Source organism: Giraffa tippelskirchi, chromosome 13, assembly GCF_054371585.1.
Source record: "Giraffa tippelskirchi isolate mGirTip1 chromosome 13, T2T-mGirTip1v1.2.pri, whole genome shotgun sequence".
NCBI lineage: Eukaryota > Metazoa > Chordata > Mammalia > Artiodactyla > Giraffidae > Giraffa > Giraffa tippelskirchi.
This window is the reverse complement of record NC_137287.1, coordinates 18,877,976-18,902,214: the sequence shown is the minus strand read 5'-3', so window position 1 is coordinate 18,902,214 and position 24,239 is coordinate 18,877,976. Positions and strand designations below refer to the sequence as shown.

The window sequence follows — 24,239 nt, the reverse complement described above, 5'->3', positions numbered from 1 at the left end:
ACTTAACAGTATAAAGCAAGATGATAGAGACTCTTCCACTGCAGTCAGGGGCAAGACAAGAATGGTAGCGATTATCACTATTACAGGCATTTCCACAAAAGAGTAAATTTTCAAAACAAGAATTGGATAAAACATGACTAGTTAATCAGGGAACACAGTTTGTACCATGTAGTCCACTAAAGTTATAGCAAAATCTCCATGTTCAATACAGTGAGCCTTTTACATATTAATGAGTTCCATTCCAACAGTGTGTTTGTTAAGTCCAATTTGTTCATAAGTCCAGTGAAGTTAGCCTAAGTATCCAACTAACACTGTCGGCTATATAGCTATATAGTACTATAATGTAATACGTTTATAATACTTTTCACACAAATAGTACCTAAAAACAAACACAAAAAATAAAGAAACGTTTTTAACCTTATAGTACATTATCTTGAAAATTATGGTAGTATAGTACAACAGCGGGCACTTCTTAGAAGTACCAGCTACATCACCGCTTCTTTTACACTTGCTGCCAAACATCCTGGGCTTGTATTACAGTACCTTGATGCTGGCAAAGATTGAAGGCAGGAGGAGAAGGGGACGACAGAGGACGAGATGGTTGGATGGCATCATCGACTCAATGGGCATGAGTTTGAGCAAGCTCCAGGAGATTGTGGAGGACAGCCTGGGGTGCTGCAGTCCATGGGGTGGCAAAGAGTTAGACATGACTGAGTGACTGAACATAACATACAGTACTGTATAGTAAAGTATACAAAAGCTCAACCACATGCATGTCAATGTATGCCAGATGCATGTACTAATTTATGTGATCAGACATGTGAACCCATGTTTGCATCTTAGAAAATTCAAAACCTGAAGGTTTGTATGTAGGGGACTTACTGTACATACACAGAGAAAATAGGTGTTGTTTAGACCAGAGACACATACTTGCTTTGCTTTAGAGACTGGCTGTTCCTTTATGTTGCACTATTTTGTTTGGTTGTTGAAGATCAATCAAAACTTCAAAGTCAAGGTCATGGATGATAGAGGAGAACAAGAAATAACTGAGTATGTAGAATGAAGAACAAATAAGGAAATATTTAGGTCTGCTTTTGTCAACTTGGAGTTGGCATTTTTAGCTTATAATTACAAATACAAAGGCTTTAAATTCTTGCAGGACAAAAAAAAATTGTAAATCTAAAACTCTTTAGGTCCACAATTTTCTTTTTTTCCAATGGCCTCTACATTTATAATGCATCGTTGAAACTTTTACAATGTGTTTTTAAAAAATAATTCAGTTATAGAAAAACATACTGTACACTGCTCCAGAGCTTCTTGCCAACTTAATAAGCAAGAAAAGAGAAAGTATCAGTCTATATATTGGAAAGACAAAACAATTTAAATTTACTAAGATAAGCTAATTTAAACAATTTACTAATTTAAATAATATGAAAGTCTACCTTGAAAACCCATGAAAATCAATTTAAAATCTATTGGGATTAATATGAAAGCTCAGTAATGTGGCCAAATACAAGAGAAATAACACAAAATTAGCAACTTTTAAATATGCCTTTAGAGAGTGAGAAAATTGAATGGTGCCATTCATATAAAGATCTAAGAATAAAATGTCTAGGTTTAAACTTAAAATAGAAGAGTGGCATTCTTATGAAAGATTAACTTGGCTCTGGGACATGAAAAAAGACTTAAAAATAAAGACAGCCAAATAATGAAGAGACCTATCAAGTTTTTGGAGAGAAGATGGAATTTCATAAAGATTTCTGATTTCCTGAAATTAATCTGAAGTTTAAGGATATCCCAATACAAAAACCAAAATAGTTTTTAAAAGCAAGGAGAATGACAAAATAACAGCTCATTTCTTAGAAGACATAAGATCATAGCAAAGAATATTTTGAAAAAGAAATACAATGTGGTACATGTAGGTATTTAAACATGTTATGAAGGCATATTCTACTGGAAATATGTCATTCACATAAAGACCAACAGATCTTTGAATCAGAACAGAAAACAAAGACATAGATTTATGTACAAATAACTATTTATTATACAGGTTTATTGGCATTTTAAAAAAGTAAAAAGGTGATAGATTTTCAGTAAATTTCTCTGAAGCAATTGGTTAACTATTTGGGAACAAAGTTTAAATTCCTATTTAACACTATACACCAAAAAAAAAAAAAAAAAATCTCCAATAGATAAAGAAATTAAATGGGAAAAGTAAACATAACACGATGTGAAAGAAATGTTAGTAAACATGTAATGTAAAATTTAGTTAGGGATGACTTTCCTAAATGGGCTTCCCTGGTGGCTCAGCAGTAAAGAATCTGCCTGCCAATGCAGGAGATTCGGGTTTAATCCTTGGGTCGGGAAGATCCCCTGGAGAAGGAAATGGCAACCCACTCCAGTATCCTTGCCTGCCAAATCCTGTGGACAGAGGAGCCTGGTGGTCTACAGCCCATGGAGTCACAAAAGAGTCAGACATGACTTACTGACTAAACAACAACAAAAAACCTTCTTTGAAAGTGATTCAATTGTTGGAAACATAAGTCAGGAATGATAAACTTGACCCAGTATCTAGATGTGGTGATTACAGTTAAGGATTTTTTTTGGATCCACCGGATTTTGTCCCTGTGTAGCCCTGGTCACCAATTGTGTGTGCTTAGACACTTCAGTTGTGTCTGACTCTTTGTGCCCCTATTGACTGTAGCCTTCCAGGTTTCTCTGTCCATGGAATTCTCCAGGCAAGAATACTGGAGTGGGTTACCATACCTTCCTCCAGGGGATCTTTCCGACCCAGGGATTGAACCCATGTCTCCTGTGTCTTCTGCATCACAGAGGCAGATTCTTTACAGCTGAGCCACTGGGGAAGCCCAGAAACACCTGTACTTATTATAAAAACTAGAAGATTTGTTTCACCAAAACTTACAAGACAGTGGCACCACTTTGGTGCAATTTATAACAGAATGCAGCACAAAACAGATGTATGGGAGGGAAATTGGATAGATATGTTTTCAGTCAGGCTAGGCTAGAAGATGCTACAGTAATAAATGATCCCAAATCTCAGTGACTTACAACCACAAATGTTTATTTCTGGCTCTCATTGTATGTCCATCACTGCCAGCTGCAGTCGTGCAGCACTTCATTTTCATCCGGAGTCAGGCTAACAGAGCAGCTTCTGTTGGGGTCGGTCCATGCAGCATGCATGGCTAAGGAAAAAAGCAACATGGTAAACCACACGGTCTCTTAAAGCTTGCATTTGGAAGAATCACTTCTGCTTACATTTCAGTGGCCCAAGTTAGTCATATGACAAAGGCTGATGTCTTTGGAATGAGGATGCACAGCCCTCCCACGAGGAGGGGCATGTACAGGAGGGCACAGGAACATGGGTGGATCGGTAACACTAACACGCCCTCTTTCCTAAAGACTACCTTGCTGCTCTGGAACTCACAGCGCCCTAGGCACTTCTGGTCCATTTGGAAAAGTGCTTTACATCCTGCTTGCTCTTCCCTTCCCGAGGTGAAGGCTCAGCCAGTGGAGCAGATGTTGGCTGCTGAGGTGGCGCCAGAGCCCACTGTGATGGACAGCTCCTGTGTTTTGTTTACTCTTCCAGGCAGGGTGATAAATTCTCCTTCTAATCAGGTTCGGTGTTTCTCCCTCTCAGATGCACCAACCCTGCTAATGAATGATTCACGGAAGTTAGCAGCTCAGACAGAGCAGGCGGCACCCCGCTCTGCCTTTGTTATGCAAAGTCATGCCCTCACTATCTTCCAAACACAAAATCGAGTTCCCAGAGTATGGCATGGATAGATGATGGAGTGTACAACAGCCTCGGGTAATTTGTTCACAGCAATTCAGGCCAGTATATTCTGTCAAGTCCTCTGCTGAATACATTTGGCTTAACTTGCTGAGGGAGCCTGCACTTGGAAAGAACCTTTTGAGGTTGATCACTGTAGGTAAATAAAGTCCTGAGATTTCCCAAGCTATCAGTCCAAGGGACCTGATGGAGCTAGTGCTCTGAGCCTTGTCACTGGGTCCTGAGAGAGCTCCAGCTATTGGAGGAATCTCAGGAACCAGGTCCAAGGGAACCCTGTCCTTGACTGTCCCCATCACCATAGCTGGAGAGAAATTAAATTGAACAAAGAATGGAGATTTTCTTTTCCTTTTCAAAATTCATATTAAAACCAAGACCAGTGAAAAACAAGTAAAGAAAGAGGTTCTCAAACCATCGTACTTTCCACTGGATGTATTCTTGAAGTTGCTTTCCAAACTTGTGTATTAAAAATAGGGCAAGCATTACTCAGCCATAAAAAAAGAACAGAATAATGCCATTTGCAACAACATGGATACAAGCAGAGGTTATCATACTAAGCGAAGTAAGTCAAGAAGAGAGAGACAAATACCATGTGATATCACTTATATATGGAATTTAAAACACAACACAAATGAACATATCCATGAAATAGAAACAGACTCACAGACATAAGAACAAACTTGTGGTTGCCAAAGGGAAGAGGGCTGGGGGAGGAATGGAGTGGGAGATTGGGGTTAGTAGATGCAAACTATTATATATATATATATATATATATGTATAATGAACTATTATAAAAAGCTTGATTAGCTATAGTTTAAGGAACTGGAAGCCCCATTTAAGGAACTGGCTTCCCTGAAGTCTCAGCTGGCAAAGAATCCGCCTGCAACGTGGGAGACCTGGGTTCAATCCCCGGGTAGGGAGGATTGCCTGGAGAAGGGAATGGTGACCCACTCGAATATTCTGGCCTGGAGAATTCCATGGACTGTATAGTCCATGGGGTCGCAATGAGTTGGACGCAACTTTCACTCACTCATAAGGAAGTGGAAGCAAGTGGCACAAATAGGACCCTGGGATCAGGGCTTTTTGGTGAGCACAGTTTCTTAGATAGGGAGGCATGGATTGGCTAGGCACTCAAAAGAACATCCACCACAATTCCTCACTGAATAAATGACACACGAATGCTATTATTATCACAAAGAATGATTCTGGTATAGTAGCGGACTACAAGGTTGATTCATGGGCAACATAAGGAAGAACATGATCTTTGATGTTGAATGACGTAGTTGTGAATCTAGGCCCTCCAGACAATAATTGAACAACCTTTTCTTTTAAAACAAATTAGAAATACTTATTGTCTTTAGTTTTTTAACGTTTATTTTTATTTATTTAGTTGACTGTGCCCCATCTTATTTGCGGCACATGGGATCTTTGATCTTAGCTGTGACATGCAGGATCTTTAGCTGCAGCAAGTGAATTCTTAGTTGCAGTGTGTGGGATCTAGTTCCCTGACCAGGGATTAAATCTGGGCCTTCTGCATTGGGAGTGCAGAGTCTTAGCCACTGGACCACTACTAGCAAAGTTTCTTAGGAGCATTTATTGCAAAATAAAGTTATTTCTAGTGAATTAAACTTTATGACTAAAACTAATACATTTACACAACTGACTGAAAATTTAATTTTCTTTTTTTACCATTGTGCCCTTAGTACTAACAATGAACAACATTTTCTCAAATGCAGCCTGGTGAGTTTCTTCCTGTGAAAATGGAAGTGAAAGTGAACAGCTCACGGGGAGTTATGAGAAAGAAGCCGATTCAGTCCAAAGATATCTTAAAAGAACACAGAATTTGAAATCAGAGGACGCTAGCTGTGTGACTGTTAAGTATTCACTAAGTCTTTCTGGGCCTTCTAGGCAAAATAGGGGGGAAGCGGTGAATACAATAACAAAGTCACCATACAGCATAGATGCTAAGAGAATAGACTTTTGCGTCAGAATGTGCTGAACTGAAGTTTCCTTCTACCATTCCACAGCTCTGTGCCCCAACTTCATTGGAAGTTTTTAAACTGACCGCCTGGAAATCTAACCTTTTTCCAAGAAGATTTCTTGGATCACTGCCCTAGTTCAGGCCTTCATCATTTTTTTAAGAATTTAATTTTTATATTAGGATATAGCTTCTTTACAAGGACTGAGTGGCTAACACACACACACACACACACACACACACACACACTTTTGCAGAGTCGGACACGACTGAAGCGACTTAGCACAATGCACAACAAAGTACATCAGCTATATGTATACCTATATCCCCTCCCTCTTGGGTCTCCCTACCCCCCATCCCACCCATCTTAGTCACCACAGAGCACCCAGCTGAGCTCCCTGTGCTATACTGCAGCTTCGCACTAGCTGTTTTACACATGGCAGTGCACATACCTCAGTCCCAATCTACCAATTCATCCCATCTTCCCTCCCCGACCTGGGCCCACACGTCTGATCTTTTCATCTGCGTTTCTATTCTTGCCCTGCAAATAGGTTCATCTGTACCATTTTTCTTAATTTCTACCTTTTTCTCTTTCTGACTTACTTCACTCTGTATGACAGACTCTAGGTCTATCCACGTCTCTGCAAATAACCCAGTATTGTTCCTTTTATATAGCTGAATAATGTTCCATTGTATATATGTACCCCATCTTCTTTATCCATTCCTCTATAGATGGTTGTTCCATGTCCTGGCTATTGCGAATAGTGCCCCAATGAACATTGAGGTGCATGTGCCTTTTTGAATGGTTCCAACACATTTCTGATGGATCTTTTCTTGTCTCTAGGTACCCTGAAAATCATTTGATCCCATGTATGACTTACAGATCTCGGAATACCCCTTACTTATTTTTAAGCCTCTAGTGATTTCTCCCCAATTCAAGGATAAGATCAAAACTTCATTACTTTCATGCAAATTCCTCCAAATCTCATCCATCCCTCTTCCTTTATTTTCGTTGCTTCCTTCCTTTGTTCCTGCTCTTCCTTCTTTCTTTATCCCACCCCTCGCCTCTTCCATGCCTTTTTCTAGTGGCAGAATATCTAGATACATTCTTATCATAATTGCCCACACGCATGTGTGTGTATTGAAGGCAGATATATACAAAATACAAAGTGAAAATTCCCTTTCTCATTCTTCTACCCACACTCCCAAATTGCCACCCTGAGGTAGCCCTTGATATCAGTCTGATGTATAGTCTTCCAATTATTCTACATGTATTATGTATATATCTCTATCTGTGTCAGCATCTAAAGCTATACCCACAGCTGTGTCTATGTCATCTACATTTGAATCTATATGTGTAATATATAATGAGTGTTTGTGCATTCTTTTAAAAATAGTTTGCCTTTGTGCGACTTTGTTTTAACAGAAATAGTGTCATACTATATGTTGATACATTATATTACTGCAACTTACTTTTCCACTTAACAATATGTGCTGAGGATATTTCCAGATAAACACTTATAAATTTACTGCCTTTGTTTAACAGCTCTGTAGCGTTCACACTATCATTTAAGTGTTCCACTACTGCTGTTTACAGACAGTCCCTGATTTAACAATGGCTTGATTTACGATTTTTTGACCTTACAATGGTACTAAAGCAATGGGCATTCAATAGAAACTGTACTCTGAATTTTGCTCTTTTCCTGGGCTAGCCAGATGCAGCATGGTGCTCTCTCCTGATGCTGGGCAGTGGCAGCTGCAGCTTCCAGACAGCCAGGTGACCAAAACGGTAAACAGCCTGTGCACTTAAAGTCATTGTGTACCCAGGTAACCGTTCTGTTTTCCACTTTCAGTACAGTAGTCAATAAATTACATGAGATATTCAACACTATTTATAACACAGGCATTGTGTTAGATGATTTTGTTAATGTAAATGTTCTGAGCACGTTTAAGACAAGGTAGGCTAAGGTGTGATGTTCAGTTGTTGTTCAGTCACTCAGTCATACCTGACTCTTTGAGACCCCATGGACTGCAGCATGCCAGGCTTCCCTGTCCTTCACCATCTCCTGGAGTTTGTCCATTGAGTTGGTGATGCCATCCTACCATCTCATCCTCTCTCCTCCCATCTCCTCCTGCCTTCAGTCTTTCCCAGCATCAGGGTCTTTTCCAATGAGTCAGTTCTTCATATCAGGTGGCCAAAGTATTGGAGCTTTGGCTTCAGCATCAGTCCTTTCAGTGAATAATCAGGACTGATTTCCTTTAGGATTGACTGGGTGGATCTCCTTGCAGTCCCAGGGACTCTCAAGAGTCTTCTCCAACACCACAGTTCAAAAGCATCAACTCTTCGGTGCTCAACCTTCTTTATGGTTCAATTCTCATATCTGTACATGATTACTGGAAAAACCATAGCTTTGACTATATGGGCCTTTGTTGGTAAAGTGATGTCTCTGTTTTTAATACGCTGTCTAGGTTTGTCATAGCTTTTCTTTTAAGGAGCAAGCGTCATTTAATTTCATGGCTGCAGTTACCATCTGCAGTAATTTTGGAGACCAAGAAAATAAAGTCTGTCACTGTTTCCATTGTTTCCCCTCCTATTTGCCAGGAAGTGATGGGATCGGATGCCATGATCTTAGATTTTTAAATGTTGAGTTTTAAGCCAGCATTTTCACTCTGCTCTTTCACCTTCACCAAGAAGCTCTTTAGTTCCTCTTTGCTTTCTGCCATAAGGGTGGTGTCATCTCCATATCTGAGGTTATTGATATTTCTCTGGGCAATCTTGATTCCAGCTTGTGCTTCATCCAGCCAAGAATTTCAGGTGGTCAGTATGTTAAGTGTATTAAATGCATATTTGACTTACAGCATTTTCAACTGTGGCTCATGTGCTCAGTTGTGCCTAACTCCTTATGGACTTAGGAGTTAGGCATGGACTATAGCTCACCAGGCTTCTCTGTCCATGGAATTTTCCAGGTAAGAATACTGAAGTGGGTGGTCATTTCCTCCTCCAGGGGATCTTCTGGACCCAGGAATGGAACCCGAGTCTCTTGTGTCTCCTGCACTGGCTGCGGATTCTTTACCACTGAGCCACCTGGGAAGCCATATTCAACTTATTATGGGTGTATGGGGCTTCCCAGGTGGTACAGTGGTAAAGAATCTGCTTGCCCATGCAAGAGGTGCAAGAGACATGGGATCAGTCCCTGGGTCGGGAAAATTCCCTGGAGGAGGAAATGGCAACACATTCCAGTATTCTTGCCTGAAAAATTCCATGGATAGAGGAGCCTGGCAGACTGTGGTCCATGGAATCACAAAGAGTCAGACCCGACTGAGCAAGCATGAACACACATGTATATGGGTATATCAGAAAATAAGCCCTGGAAGCTGAGGAAGGTCTATATTTTCTTCCTCTCCAGTTATATGTGCTATTCTGCATCCATGACTTTGCAAAGGATATCTATCCAAATCTCTTGGTAGGGAGTCAGATGCATTTCTTTTTTAAAAAAATTAATATACTATTGCATTACTTTCTAGAAAAGTTTTACCAGATTGATTTTCTGTCAACATTGTATGGAAATGTTTGTCCACAGGCACTTAATATTGCCTAAGCTTTACTCTCTCACTGTGGAAAAAAAAACATGAAATATCATTGTTGTTTTGTTTTACATTTTATTGGTTATTCATAAGATTAAACATTGTTTTGTTTGCATTTCTCCTTTTTGTGCATGGCCTGTTTATATTATTTGCCAAGTTTTCTATTGTTTTAGTGTTTATATCTTATTGATTTTGGAGAAATCTCTATATATTTGGATATCAAACCTTTGGTTAATTTTTTCAGCATTCTTGGGACATATAACATCATGTAGGCTTAAGATGTCCAATGAGTTAATTTGATACACTTATATATCTCAAAATGATTACCACCATGGCACTAGCTAACACTTTCATCACATATTTTTTAATATCTTCATTTCAGCTTGGGAGGCTTCCTAGATGGCACAGTGGTAAAGAATCCACCTGCTGACGCAGGAGACAAGGGTTCCATCCTTGGATTGGGAAGATCCCTTAGAGGAGGAAATGGCAACCCACTCCAGTATCCTTGCCTGGAGAATCCCACAGACAGAGGAGCCTAGAGGGCTATACTCCATGGAATATCAAAGCGTCAGACACAACTGGGCATGCCTGCACAAAGCACATACCAGACACACATTGTGATTGGTATAGCTTTTTAAAATGCATACTCTACTTTTATTTATTTATTTAATGTACACTCTTTTTCTTCTTTTGGGTGCATCACACAGCATGTAGAATCTTAGTTCCCTGACCAGGGAATGAACCCACTCGCCTTGTATTGAAAGAATGGAGTCTTAACCATTGGACTGCCAGGGAAGTGCCAGGTTGTAGCTTTTTTTTTTTTTTAAAGATTAATTATTATTATTTTTTCGGCTGGGTCCTCCTTCCTGCACGAGGGCTCTCTCTATTTTTGGTGTGTGTATTTCTGTTTGCAGTGGCATCTCTTGTTGTGGAGCATGGGCTCTAGGGCCCACGGGCTTCAGTAGTTGCAGTTCGAGGGCTCAGTGCCCAGCAGCATGTGGAATCTTCCCTGACCAGGGGTGGAACCCATGGCCCCTGCGTTGGCAAGCGGACTGTCAACAACTGGACTACCAGGGAAGTCCAGGCTACAACTTTTAAGGAGGCTTTCCTGGAGCTTTGATATCATGGAAAGGAGTTACTAATGTATGTACTTGCTAAGTCTCTTCAATCGTGTTTGACTCTCTGTGACCCTGTGAACTGTAGCCTTCCAGGCTCCTCTGTCCCTGGGATTCTCCAGGCAAAAATACTGGAGTGGGTTGCCATCCCTTCCTCCAGGGGATCTTCCAGACCCAGGGATCAAACCCACTTCTCTTTTGTCTCCTGCATTGGCAGGCAGGTTCTTTACCACTAGCACCACCCAAGAAGCCCCTACTGATGGACAGCTGAGTGAATAGCTTAAACCCCTCACCCACGCTCAGAGCCCTCCTCAGTAACTCTGCCTCAGCCCATTTCCTGCTGCCAGAGGTTAGGAGAAGCTTGTGCTCACCCCTGGAAGAGATTCAGGTCTTTTCATAATTTTATAATTGGCCTAAATTTAAAAATAATCACAGAAAGAAGAAAACTTCCCGGATCGTCTCAGTCTAGGCCTGTCTCTCAAATCCTCATGTCCAAGGACTCAGCCCTTGCCAACATGACTGATGCAGCAGGAATTGTTCACTTTTGGGCCAACTCCACCTGAAGTGTGGGAATACAGGGCCTTCTGGATGGCCACTGCAGGATAGCCACACAATGGTCCAGCATCAGCGACTTCACAGTGTCTGGGTTCTTATCACATGTGATGTCACAGCCCAGGAAGCTTTAGGATGTGCCAGTCAATCTCCTTACTAGTCAATTTCTTATCAGGTGTTTAGGAAAATAAACAGAGTCCGGTTGCACCCAGGACCACATGGCTGTCTATTTATCATCGGACTTCACACCATAGCTTTTTGTTTCTCTCTCTTTTTTAATTGAAGTATAGTTGATTTACATTGTTGTGTTAATTTCTGCTGTACAGCAAAGTGATTCGTATACATATATATGCATTTTTATAGTCTTTTCCATTATGGCTTATCATAGGATATTGAATATAGTTTCCAGTGCTATACAGTAGGACCTTGTTGTTTATCCATCCTACGTATAATAGTTTACATCTGTGAATCCCAAACAGCTTTTTGTTTCTGAATCTGCCTCTAGCTCTAGACTATGAGCTCCTTTAAGGCAGGGATAATATCTTATGGAGCTTCCCAGCTGGTACTAGTGGTAAAGTACGTGCCTGCCAATGCAGGAGACATTAGAGACAAAAGTTCAATCCCTGGGTCAGGAAGATCCCCTGGAGGAAGGCATGGCAACCCACTGCAGTATTCTTCCCTGGAGAATCCCGTGGACAGAGGATCCTGGTGGGCTAGAGTCCAAAGAGTCACAAAGAATCAGACATGATAGAAGTGACTTAGCATGCATATAGTATTTTATGCGTCTTTACTTATTTAGCTTTAAAGTCCTTGATGAGTTTGCTACAATATTGTTTCTGTTTTGTGTTTTGGTATTTTGGCCAGGAGGCCTGTGGCATCTTAGCTCCTAAGGGTTCTGACCAGAGATCGAACCCATACCCCCTGCATTTGAAGGTGAAATCTTAACCACTGGATCATCAGGGAAGTCCCCTCTTCTGTACTTCTAAATTTCCTTGTCCTGCTTTCCAGGGCTGAACACAGAGCCTGGCACAAAGTAAGTACACTACCGCAATAACATTTGTCTAAATGGATTGAATAATTATGCTTGTCACACCTCACCTCAACATTATCCTCTTCATGTAAAGCTTTTTTAACCCCAGTCTCTCATCCTGCAATTTCCCCTTGCTCCTCTACCACCCCACGATGCCACTGTATAATTTCTTTATCTCAATATATGCCCCATTGTCTGTGTGACCCTCATGTCTGTCTCCATTAGCATCTTTTACATTCAATCAGATATCTGCACCAGCGTAAGAGGCTCCTTGTAGTTTGATCACCAAGCAATGGATCAGACAGCTGAATGGTTGATTTAATTGGCATGAAATAACTAAGCCATCTGTTCCATGGAGTTGATCTTTTAAGTGTTACTCTCTTGTCTGCACTGAAATGTCTTGGCCACTTGGAGAGACCATGCATGTCAGATGGCAGGTCACAAAACATGATTGCTTTTAAGATAGAGAGCAACAGTATAAGGGAAATTGAAGAATTTTATGGTACCATCTTTTTTCCTGCTCTATCTTTCTTTATAGCACTTGTCCCGACCCAGGGATCGAACCCAAGTCTCCCACATTGCAGGCAGATGCTTTACCCTCTGAGCCACCAGGGAAGCCCCATAGCACTTGTTAGTACCTGTTATATTACATTTTTACTTATCTCTCTCTTGCAGTAGAGGCTAAGCACCAAGAGGGCAGGGACTCTGTCCTTTATGCTACCTGCTGACACCAGGGCCTAAAATACATGACCTACCTTGAGTTGAGCACCAATGAGGAATGCTCAGCTCCTTCTTGGGTTAATTCTGTGTGACTCGGTGTTACAATGGTCTGCTGGAATACCAAGTAGATGGAAAAGGGTGCAGAGGCCAACTCAGGAAGGAGTCTAAAGTCTAACTTGACAAGTTCAATGCCAACGTGTATGTGCTCAGTCCCTCAGTAGTGTCCAACTCTTTGAGACCTGATGAACTGTAGCCCGCCAGGCTCCTCTGTCCATGGGATTCTCCAGGTAGGAATATTGGAACAGGTTGCCATTGCTTCCTCCAGGGGATCTTCCCGATCCAGGGATCGAAACTGCGTCTCTTATGTCTCCTGCATAAGCGGACAGATTCTTTGCCACTAGTGCCACCTGAAGCCCAGTATGTGCCTATAGCAAGCTTGATTTTTGTTCTGGGTGGTGTGGGGTTTGGGCTTCCTGGGTGGTTTCCCAGGTGGTAAAGAACCCACCTGCCAGTGCAGGAGACATAAGAGACATGGGTTCAATCCCTGGATTGGGAAGATCCCCTGGAGGAGGAAATTGCAACCCACTGCTGTATTCTGTGGGGTTCAAAGAGTCTAGTCTGCAGGAACAAGGAAGAGGCAGTACAGCAGTGGTGAGTTGTGGCAACATAGTGAAGTGGAGCCTGGGAACATCCTTTAATCTTTCTGAACCTAGATAACACTCATTTGTACAATAGGGATAGTATTCACCACCTTGAATTTATGATGATATTTATGATGATTAAATGAGATAACGCTCATGAAATAGTGGTCATCACTTGTCACACTTACTACATGCCAGGTAATATTTTAAAGGCTTCTGTATACTGACTCACAATAACCCTCTGGTTTAGGATCTCTTATTATTTCCAGCTTATCTAGATGGGGAAACTGAGGCACAGAAGGGTGCTCAAGTTCTCCTAGATAGAAAGTGGCAGAGCTATATCTATCTATATTGATACCTACTGTATTGATAGCTATCCATCTATCTATCCGTTTATCTATCTACCTATCTTAACTTGTCTTATTCCCTTCTTCCCTCCTATCTATCTATTCATCTGTCCATCTACCTACCTACCTCGAGGGCACACTAAGAATCCAATTCAACCATTACAGCAGACAAATATACAGAGAAACCAGAGTAAGGAGATGATGAACACATTTCAACCACTCGAATAGACAAATGCACACAGCGAGAACACACTAATATCCCAGATCCACGTCAACCATTGTACTACATGAACACACAGAGACAATGCACTGATCTGCATTTGCTCTTGAGTCTTTAATCTCTCCTCTACACAGTACCCCCAAGGGATCCTGTTAGAAAGACAAAGCCAACGACGCCATGGTGAAGCCAAGAGTTCAGGTGAGCCCGGCAGTGTCACTTAGTCCTGGCTGTATTTCTTGAGTAAGAGGATCAGAAGGTACATCAGCCCCCTAAACATCTGGGGATCAGATGCTAAGAAATCTGAATTTAGTTGCCAGCTAGGGGCACTGCTGGAAAATGACAGCTTCCATTACCTGTAAATTTTGAGAACTCGCTATCAAGAGACAACTTGAATTCAGGCAAAATTCTTTTTTTTCAAGGACAACTGGGTCATCAACATCGACAACTTGAAGAATTTATCCAGATGCACTCTTCAGGAAATGTTGTTTGGTTAAAGCCTTTAAATGGTATCCTCTTGGATGAAGTTCCAAGTCCCTCTCATTGCACACTAGTGCTGGCAACAGCTGGTTCCTTCTCCTCATTCACTATGTTCCAGCCTCCTTTCCATTTCTGAAAGCATCATGCTCTTCCCTGCCCCTGGACCTTTGTACATTCTGTTCCATTTGCCAGAGTCTCATTACAGCCCTGGCTTAATTAATGCTCATTCTCCCCTCAGCTATCAATCTAAATGTTTTTTCTTCTGGGAAACTTATCCAAGCCTCTAAAAGATTTTCTTTAAGAAAACTTTTCTGGTTAGTACCCTATAGTTTTTCTTCATGGTACTGAAAAATATTTATTTGTTCCTTTGGCTTCCCTAACAGCTCAGTTGGTAAAGAATCTGCCTGCAGTGCAGGAGACCCCAGTTTAATTCCTGGGTCGGGAAGATCTGCTGGAGAAGAGATAGGCTACCCACTCCAGTATTCTTGGGCTTCCCTTGTGGCTCAGCTGGTAAAGAATCCACCTGCAATGTGGGAGATCTGGGTTTGATCCCTGGGTTGGGAAGATACCTTGGAGAAGGGAAAGGCTACCCACTCCAGTATTCTGGCCTGGAGAGTTCCATGGACTGTATAGTCCATGGGGACACAAAGAGTCAGACACGACTGAGCAACTTTTACTTCACTTGTTTATTTATAATTTGCCTCCACCACTAGCCTGTAATCTCCATGAAAGTAGAAGCAATTTTAGAGTATGTTTTCTTTGCTATTGTATCTCTGGTGTTTAACACAGTACCTAGAATTCCGAAGATACATTTGTAAAATGTATGGATGAATCTTTAGAACATGCTGATTCAAGTTAAAACTATGCATCAGTGAAACTGGAGAAGTGCAATCCAACTTAACCCGTTGCCTGGATCATAGTGGGGGATCAATAAATATTTGTTCACCAACTGACAAATGTATCAGTAGAAGGAGGTAATGAGAGATATTGTCTAAACAGGCTTACTGTCCTTTTGTCCAAACAGGCTTATTGTCCTCAGCATCTCCTTTCCAGTCATCTCACCACAGGCATTCCACCTGCATCCTATGGCCCTCTCGGATGCTTTCCAAGTTCTGCCTCCAGAACCCACTTACTTTGTTTTGTTTCCTCTTTATTGCAGATTATCTGCTTTAGCTCCCATTCTGTCTCTTTGAATGCTTGGTGACCCTGCGATTCTACTTACTGCTCTCTCCTTTTGCTCCATCCTTGGCCACTGGAAACAGGTCCACTTTCCTCTGAGATTCCTTCTGAGATACCAGTTTTTCCTCTGCGTTCTGAAGCCCTGGAGAAGTCCCATTTTCTCCCAAGCTCAACAGGTCTTTAGAGACAGTCCAGGCCAGAGCATTTGAACAACATCCCAGGAGATGAAGTCATATGGTCATTCTCACTGTGATTAATATTGCTATTTCAGACACTTAACTGGTCCATGAATTAACTTACAAAACCAGAAAATAGAGTGGCTTGCATTAAAACTACACGATGAGGCAAAGCTCCAAAGCCAGGCTTCGATTCCTGACCAGATGGGCCATTTGTGGATCAGTTACTTTGGCCATTGGCCACTCCAGGCATTGGCTGGTTGTCACCCTCCAATTGGCCAAGTGTGATGTAGCTTCATTTCTCAGCAAGGTCTTGACTGTGGGAAGAATTGGGAAGTGCCAGGGAAAGCAGTGGTGTTGGCTTCTTGGCACATGGGGTAGAGTTAGGGCCCCTATCCTACACAGCCTCACAGCAGTTCCTCCCAGACACGTGGGCTGCCGGGCAGGAACAATGGACTTCATGAAAATGCGACTCGCATCCCCAAGCTTCAGCTGAAATCACCTCTCTATTCAAAAAATATATTCCTATTTCTCCAGTTTGGACCAAATGCACAGAAGAATCTGATGTGAACTCCTAAGGTGGAGGTCTTCAAACTTGCTTGCATATTAGTACCAACTGAGCTCCAGTATAACTAATATAACTGAGTTCTAAAAGCCCTGGTTCCACTCTAAATCAATTTTAAAAGGCTGTAGGCATCAGTATTTTTAAATCACAAGGATTCCTTTACACACCAAATAGTACAACCACTGATTTAGTCAGTGCTTCTCAAACTCGAATATGCAGAAGAATCATCTGTAGGATGTATTTTAGTAAAAACAGACTTCCAAGCCTCAACCCAAGAAATTTGTATTCAGTATTTCTAGGGTTGGGCTGAGAACATGCATTTCAAACAAGCTCCCCAGTAATGCTGTTGATGTCTTTCCACAAACCATACGCTGAGTAGCTCTGTTCTTTGCTATTTAGCCTGTACTCCATGGAGCAGCAGCCTTAGCATCATGCAGGAGCTTGTTAGAAATTAAAAATCTTAAGTCCATCCCAGACCTGTTGTATCAGAGCCTATACTTTTAAAAGGGCTCTAGGAAATATGTATGCACATAGGATTGAAAAACATCACTATGTAGAGTGCAAGCGTGCAGCATCTTGGCCAAATTTTGCTGGCAGATGGATATTTCCTGGATTGCATAGTATTTTTTGGAATTTAGAATTGATCGACAAACTTAGAAGTTGGGATGTTTTTACCTCTCTTGAAAAATTGGAAGGTGAGTACCTCTGGGGCTCTGTTCTCACATGATGACAACTGGAAACAAACTACACGTGCTCCCAGCTCCCAGGAAACCACTTTCACTAAGGCTGTCTGCATGGTCTCTGCAGGCATTTCTGTTTGCAGCTCTTGGTTCATGCCCTCAACTCTCACTCTCTACTTCTTCTCTAGTTGAGAATTACTGCTCCTAAGCATTTCATCTTGAGCCAACCCATTTTATCTCTTTGTACCTCCCTTGATTCACCTATAAAATGGCTAAATAGCACCTACTCAGGATTCTGATAAAGATTCTGTGAAACGAAATCCTGGTTTGAGCTCTGTATGTCTGTTTTGCACACAAGTTGTTTCCCAGAGTTCTATTCTCAAAGTATGGTCCTTTGATCAGAAGCACTCACACTGGTCTCTGGGAGGCAGCAGTGAGTGGTGGTGTGAAGTGAGATCTTAATTTTCTGCCCAGGAATTGAACTTGGGTAGCCTGGATGAGAACCAGGAATCCTAGCCACCAGACCAGTAAGAGCTAGAGGCTATAAGCTCTTATCCCTGGATCTTTGCCCCCAGTGAAAAATGCATTTATCACAGAGGCAGAAACTGTAAATGCAGATACAAAGCTGAGACATAGTGGGAGAGCACTCAGAGAAATGGTTTGTTTAGTAAAAGACAGAAGCAAGGCAGAGATGCACACCCAGAGGGAAAGGGTGTGGGTGTCCCGTCTAGTGAGGAGGAGTGCTGTAAAGAGGTGGTTAAGTCATTCATGTAGGTTGGTTCTTCCAGCTCTTTGTCTTCCTTCAGGCCAATTATCTGGTTTCCTTTCCCACACCTGATCTACCCTGGGACCCTCCCCTGGGTGCACACCTACCTCTCAGCCCAGATGGATGCCAAAGTGAAGGCTTCTGGGAGGAGCAAGAGTCATTATGGTTTGGCATTATCCCCTGATTTTGACCCACACGGAGACTTTCTGCACATGTAGTGTCTCGCTTGTCCCAAAAGAGGGGGGAATAGAGATCCTTCAATCCTTTACTCAAATAGGGTTCTGCCTCTCTTTGTCCTTGCCATGACTATTACCTTGACTATTGCCATGACTATCACCTTAAGGTGTTTACAAGAGACAAACACTGGCTATTTATCCTGTTGCTGTTGTCACTTCCATTTCAGAAGGCAAACAGGAGGCTGATTGTAAATGCCTTAACTGGAGCCTACTTACCTCTTGTCTCAGAAAATGCAACAGTTGTTAAGTATCCAAGGTGAAACCCACTTCTTCATACCCATGACATGGAAACAGGAGGCCAGTTGGGCTTCCTAGGTGTTGCTAATGGTGAAAAACCTGCCTGCCAATGCAGGAGAAATAAGAGATGCGGGTTTGATCCCTGAGTCGGGAAGAACCCCTGGGGGAGGGCATGGAGAATTCCATGGACAGAGGAGCCTGGTGGGCTATAGTCCATAGGCTTGCAAAGAGTCGGACACAACTGAAATGACTTAGCATATAACCCGGAGTCCACCTGCCTCCTACATCAACACCACCTGAAAGTGTGTGTCATTTGGTCGTGTCCAGCTCTTTGCAACCCCATGGACTGTAGCCTGTCCATGGGATTCTTCAGACAAGAATACTGGAGTGGCTTGCCATTTCCTCCTTCGGGGAATCTTCCCAACCCAGGGATTAAACCTAAGTCTCCTGCACTGCAGGCAGATTCTTTACCACCTGAGTCACCAGGGAAGCCCCAATACCACCTGAGAACTTGCTGAAAATACAATTTTTCAGGCTTAACCTGCGGACCTAAGTGCTTAATGAATTACCTAAATTGCTTAATAGGTGTTTCAGAGGGAAGGTGGAACTTTGTGTGCATTTCACCAGGATCAAAAGTCCATTATGAGCTCCATAATTTTTGTGAAGAAAGTTCAATCAAGGCTTGTGGGTGGAAGTCAGAAAGAGAAAAACAGTTATTGTACATTAACACTTATATATGGAATCTAGAAAAACAGTACTGATGAACCTATTTGCAGGGGTTGCGGACACAGTAAGGGAAGCAGAGGGTGACCCAAACTGAGAGAGCGGCATTGACATATACACACTATCATGTGTGAAATAGATGGCTAGTGAGAAGTTGCCGTATAGCAGAGGGAGTTCAGCTCGGTGCTCTGTGATGGGGGGATGGAGGAGTGGGAGGTAGGGTTAAGAGGGAAGGGATATATGCATACATAGAGCTGATTCACATTGCTGTACAGCAGAAACTAACACAACATTGTAAAGCAATTATATTCCAAATTTAAAAATAAATTAGTTAATTAAAAAAAAAAAAGAATTGTGGGTGGGTGAAGTTTTGCAACGAGACAGACCAAGGGGGAAGGTCAGGATGTGTAGGATGGAGCTTGCACATCTCTTTTCCTCTGGAATTCTGACGTGTCTCACCTGGGGACTCACCTATGCTCTCATCCTAAGCCAATAATCTAGGCTGAGACGTGGTATCTGGATAGTCTACAGTGAACCTGGGCATTCACAGGCTCGTAGAACAGGCAGCTTCTACTCTCACCACATTGGCCCAATCCAGATAAAGCATCTCTTGCCCTGGTTTCCCCAGGAGACACTTGAGAACTGAATGGACAGCTCTCCAGCCAACGCCATTGCCACCTCCCTGTCCTGACTTTCGGTCCTGCTTGCTGCCTGGCCTCCCATGATTTCACCATATTCACTGAACTGGGCTCCTCAGATCGTGACATCTTATCAACCTAACGTGGAACAGCTGCCAGTATATTTGGACCAGCTCTACGGTGAGGTCAGTTTCCTTGATGTCCCCTTCTCTCCCTGTTGACACTGGCTGAGTTCCTGGAGTCCCAGGATGCCTATGACTAGCTCCTGCCTGAGTAAACAGCAGAGACTTAGAATCATAAAACTTCTTTATCTCGATTGGGAATACAACATGCACTGGAAAATCAGTGAAAGGGAAATCTAGGAGACAATTTCCTAAAGGTGATGATAGATATGTATCGGGATGTATTGCAGAAGAATTCCTTGGAAACTCTTGGTCCAATCATTTTTAAAGAATGAGGCAGCAAGAATGACTCAGCCACCTGGGATTCATTTTGTCTAATATTGATGGAAACTGAATTGGATGATGTAATTTTTCTATATTATTTCTAAGCAGAGGAATCAATCAATAATGATGGTAATAACATTGATAATAATAGCAGCAGCATTTTTTGAGTGGCAGACATCATTCTAGTTAGTTTATATACATTATTTCAGGAGTCAGCAAAATTCTGCTATAAAGGACTAGACACTAAGTATTTTAGGTTTTGTGGGGTATGCGCTCTCTGTCACAACAACTCAAGTTTGCCTTGTAGCACAAAAGCAGCCCTGGGTAATAAGTAAACAAATGGGTGTGCTGTGTTCTAATAAAACTTTATTTAAAAAAAACATATGGTGGGCCAATTGGCAACACAAGCTATAGGATGCTAACTCCTTATGCATTGTCTCATTGACCCAAATGATACTGGGAAGTAGGTACTATTACTCTTCCCCATTTTACAGATAAAGAAACTGAATCCAAGAGACATAAAGTAATTTGCACGCGATCCCAGAGCAGTAAGTGGTAAATTTAGGACTGAAACTGTCTACTGAAAAAAACACACAACCTAAAAGTTGCCAATTATATTTTACTTGGTGGACTTTCTGAGGACTTCTCTGAGGAACTGCTCCAAAGAGGTAAGGAAGGAGCCAGGATATATAGGGGTTTTGTAACAGAGATCAGGTACTAGTTGGAACTTCAATAGATTACCGTTAATTAAAGAAAACTAGATATTTCATGCTAATGAATTCTCTGGTTTTTCTTTGTATGGGAAGACACAGGAGTCTGGGGTCATTGAAATCATTCCTTTGATATGCACCTTAGGTATCTAGGGCCAGTATCCTGGTCTTTTCCATCCTGAGTCCCCTCAGGGTGCACTGTTGAGGGTAGCTGGAGTGCCTGCTGGCCTGATGGCTGCAGCATCCTGTTTGCTGACATGGCAGGCAACATTTTCATCCACACAACTAAGGACTTCATACAAGATAGTGTCTAGGTAAGCTGTTTTCTTCCCAGGGTAGTTTCATCATCAGGCTCCCCACACTCCAGATTCAGTTTTTTATTTATGTAACAATTTTTAGGCAGCCTCAACAAACCTATCATGGTGCATCTATTTACTTAACTATCAGGATAACTACGTAAGGTAGCACTGTTTTCCCCATTTAGTACCTGAGTTCCCAGAGGATAAAGCAGGACACTCAAGGTCCATTCTTCATGAGAAGTTGAGCTTGAAGTTAGATTCTGATTCTCAGTCTCTCTAAGTTCAGTGATCTTCCCTCCAAACCTGCTGCTTCTAGATTTTAAAAGCCTTTCACAATTTTTGATTTATCAAAGTGGCACGTGTCTATTGTTCAAGAACTAGAACAATTATAAAGATAAAGATAGTGACAAAGAAACCCTCATTATTCCTCAACCCCAAATAATCTCTGTTATCAATCTGATGCTTCTCTCCTCATCTTGATCCAAGCTCCTTCTACATAAATTTCATACTAAATAAAATATTTCATGTATTTTTACTAATCACATAAGATTGACAGCAATTTCTTGAATTATTAAATCTTAATAAAATCATAATTTAATAATTGAATATTTTTTCATTATAGAATGTAGCATAGTTTTGACAATTTAGATACTTCCTATCTTTTTTCTATCATAAATGATTTGATTAAATTCTTGTATGTAAATCTCTCTCTGAATCTCCAGTTATTTCCCCAGGATAAATTCCTAGAAGGAGAATGATTACTCCAAAGGGTATCAATTATTTTTAAAATTCTTTATACATAATTCCAGATTGGATTTATAAGAAATTTGTGCTGATTCTCATTCCCCTCAGTAGGTCAGTTATACTGAATCCCAAGTAAACAACTGATTTTTAAAAATTTGATTATTTTGTGAATTAAAATGTTTAAGTTTTACTTTGATTTTTATTACAAGTGGGACTTTTAGATTTTTCTTATGGATTTGTCAGAGTCCTTTATATATTAAAGACATTACTAGTTCTTTTTCTGGCAAATATTATTCCTAGATTTTTATTTACCTTTAAAAGGAAAATAAACTCATCCCCATTTACTTGTCATCTTATTCATAGCAAAGGATATTCTGATCATTAGCATTCAACCCATCTAACAGCAAGAGTAGTAACAAGAGCAAATACTTCCTCTATGAGTAGAATTTGCCAGGTGGCTAGAAATCCCAAGCAGAGAGTCTTAGCCATGACTTCTAGTACAGACTCTGCTATGGATTGCAAACATGCTGGGCTGTGCTTTCGCACCTTCAGAGTAGAAATCAGCCCAAACAGGAGGCAGCCAGGAAATACACAGAGGATCTTTTGAGGTTGACTGTAAGACTTGAGCAAAGGGCTGTCTTTGTTCTATGTACAGCCACCAGGCACTGAATTCCTCACCATCCTTAACCAAATAAGTACAAGGAGGCAAAAAACGATGTAATGAAAACTTTATTTAGAAGACTATGAAGTCAAAGACAGATAAGAGCTTCATTTTCATGCTCTTTGGTAAATTTAGAGAAAAGAAAAATGATTTGAGCTCTGACATTCTCCCTCTTCAATTCTAAAGCATATTTCATTTTGAGAAAAAAATAATCCTTCATGTCAGGTAAATCCTTTCTTTGGAAACAGTAACATTTCTATGTGTTAGAATGAGCTATGGAATGTTTCTCAGTCTGGGTGCTACTGACATCTGGGGCCAAATAATTATTTGTTGTTGGGGACTAAATAATAAATTAGTGAGTGAATAAATGAATAAATGATTCAACAGTTTGCATTTAAATATTTGAAGAATTACGAAATGAGAGATTCAACTACCCACCTCCCTCCCAAAACCCATTGGCCCATAAGGCTGAATTAACTATAGGGAGAAAGATATTGGAATCAGGGTAAGAAATCTTTGTCATAATAAAACTATGCAAAAATGGAATGATCTAATTCCAGAATTAATGAGCTCGTGTTCACTGGAGGTGTTCAAAGAGAGACTGGGTTGTTCTTAGACAAGATCTTGTAAAGACACTCATACAAAAGAGGAAGGATTCGAAGTTTAAGCGTTCTCTCACCCTGAAATCCTATAAATCTGTGTTTCTTTCTGTCTTCCTTTTTTAACATTTCCTATTCAGGTAGTATTTCCACTTAAGGAACTATTTCTTTTAAAACAGAAGGTAAACTTTTCTAGAGTGCTCACACACTGCATAAGCTGGTTCTCTGCGGTTTCACAGAAAAAGCAGGCTTTAAAGAAGTTGAATTAGAGATTTTCTGCAAAAATTAGCCGAGTTTCACTAGCCTAGAGCTGCAAAATTTTTCATGGTCTCTCTCAGATACCTTGTGATTGAAAATGGGCAATGGAGTCACTTGAGGAGGGTTGGGGAGAGCACAAAAAGTATATACAGGGATCGTGCACCACTGGGCAGTTTCCATAATCAGGGATACATATCTTTGTTGAAATTCCAGGCCTACGCTGAACTGAGATCTAGTTTTCTGAAACCTTGAATCTTCTGAAGGGTTGGATCTTCCCACTACAAGTCATGGGTAAACAGAAGGCACTGGTTAGCAGGAGCTGTGTTTCAGCAAAGGGCATAGGGCAGCAGAGGACCTAAGTGAATAGGGGCCAAGAGTCAGGGTCATCAGAAGTCATAGTTCAGCAGGATCCATGGAACAATAGAAGCAAAGGGTCAACAGAAGCCATGGGTCAGGAAGAACTGTAGGTCTATAGAAACCAAGAGTTGGCAAGAGTCATGAGTCAGCAGAGGCCCTAGGTCAACAGGAGATAGGGTTCAATAGGAGCTTTTATCCATCAGGACCATGGGTCAGTAGGAAGCATACATCAGCCAGAGAGAGTCACCAGTAGATGGTGGGAGCAGAGGCTTAAAGACACACATAAAGAGAACAGCACCAGACTTGGAAGCAGCTGATGATGCCATAAGATGGTGGAAAGCCATGATAAGCAAAGGCTACGGAATAACAAGAAGTTGAGTAGAGAGTGTGTATGTGCTAAGTCGCTTCAGTCATGTCCTTTACATAAAGGTAGTAAGACTCTTTATGACCCTGTGGACTATTGCCCACTTGGCTCTTCTGTCTATGGGATTC

The 24,239-nt window shown here is 41.4% G+C and overlaps 1 long non-coding RNA gene across 1 annotated transcript in view; it reads left to right on the top strand.

Moving 5' to 3' along the window:
• Nucleotides 1-21,564, top strand: part of LOC145531588 (uncharacterized) — a 178,911-nt gene extending 157,347 nt beyond the window's left edge. The window contains exons 4-6 of the long non-coding RNA XR_014072565.1: nucleotides 7,499-7,613; nucleotides 11,903-12,071; nucleotides 19,664-21,564. This is a non-coding gene — a long non-coding RNA (uncharacterized LOC145531588). The remainder of the gene's footprint in view (nucleotides 1-7,498; nucleotides 7,614-11,902; nucleotides 12,072-19,663) is intronic.
• The last annotated feature ends 2,675 nt before the right edge of the window (nucleotides 21,565-24,239 follow it).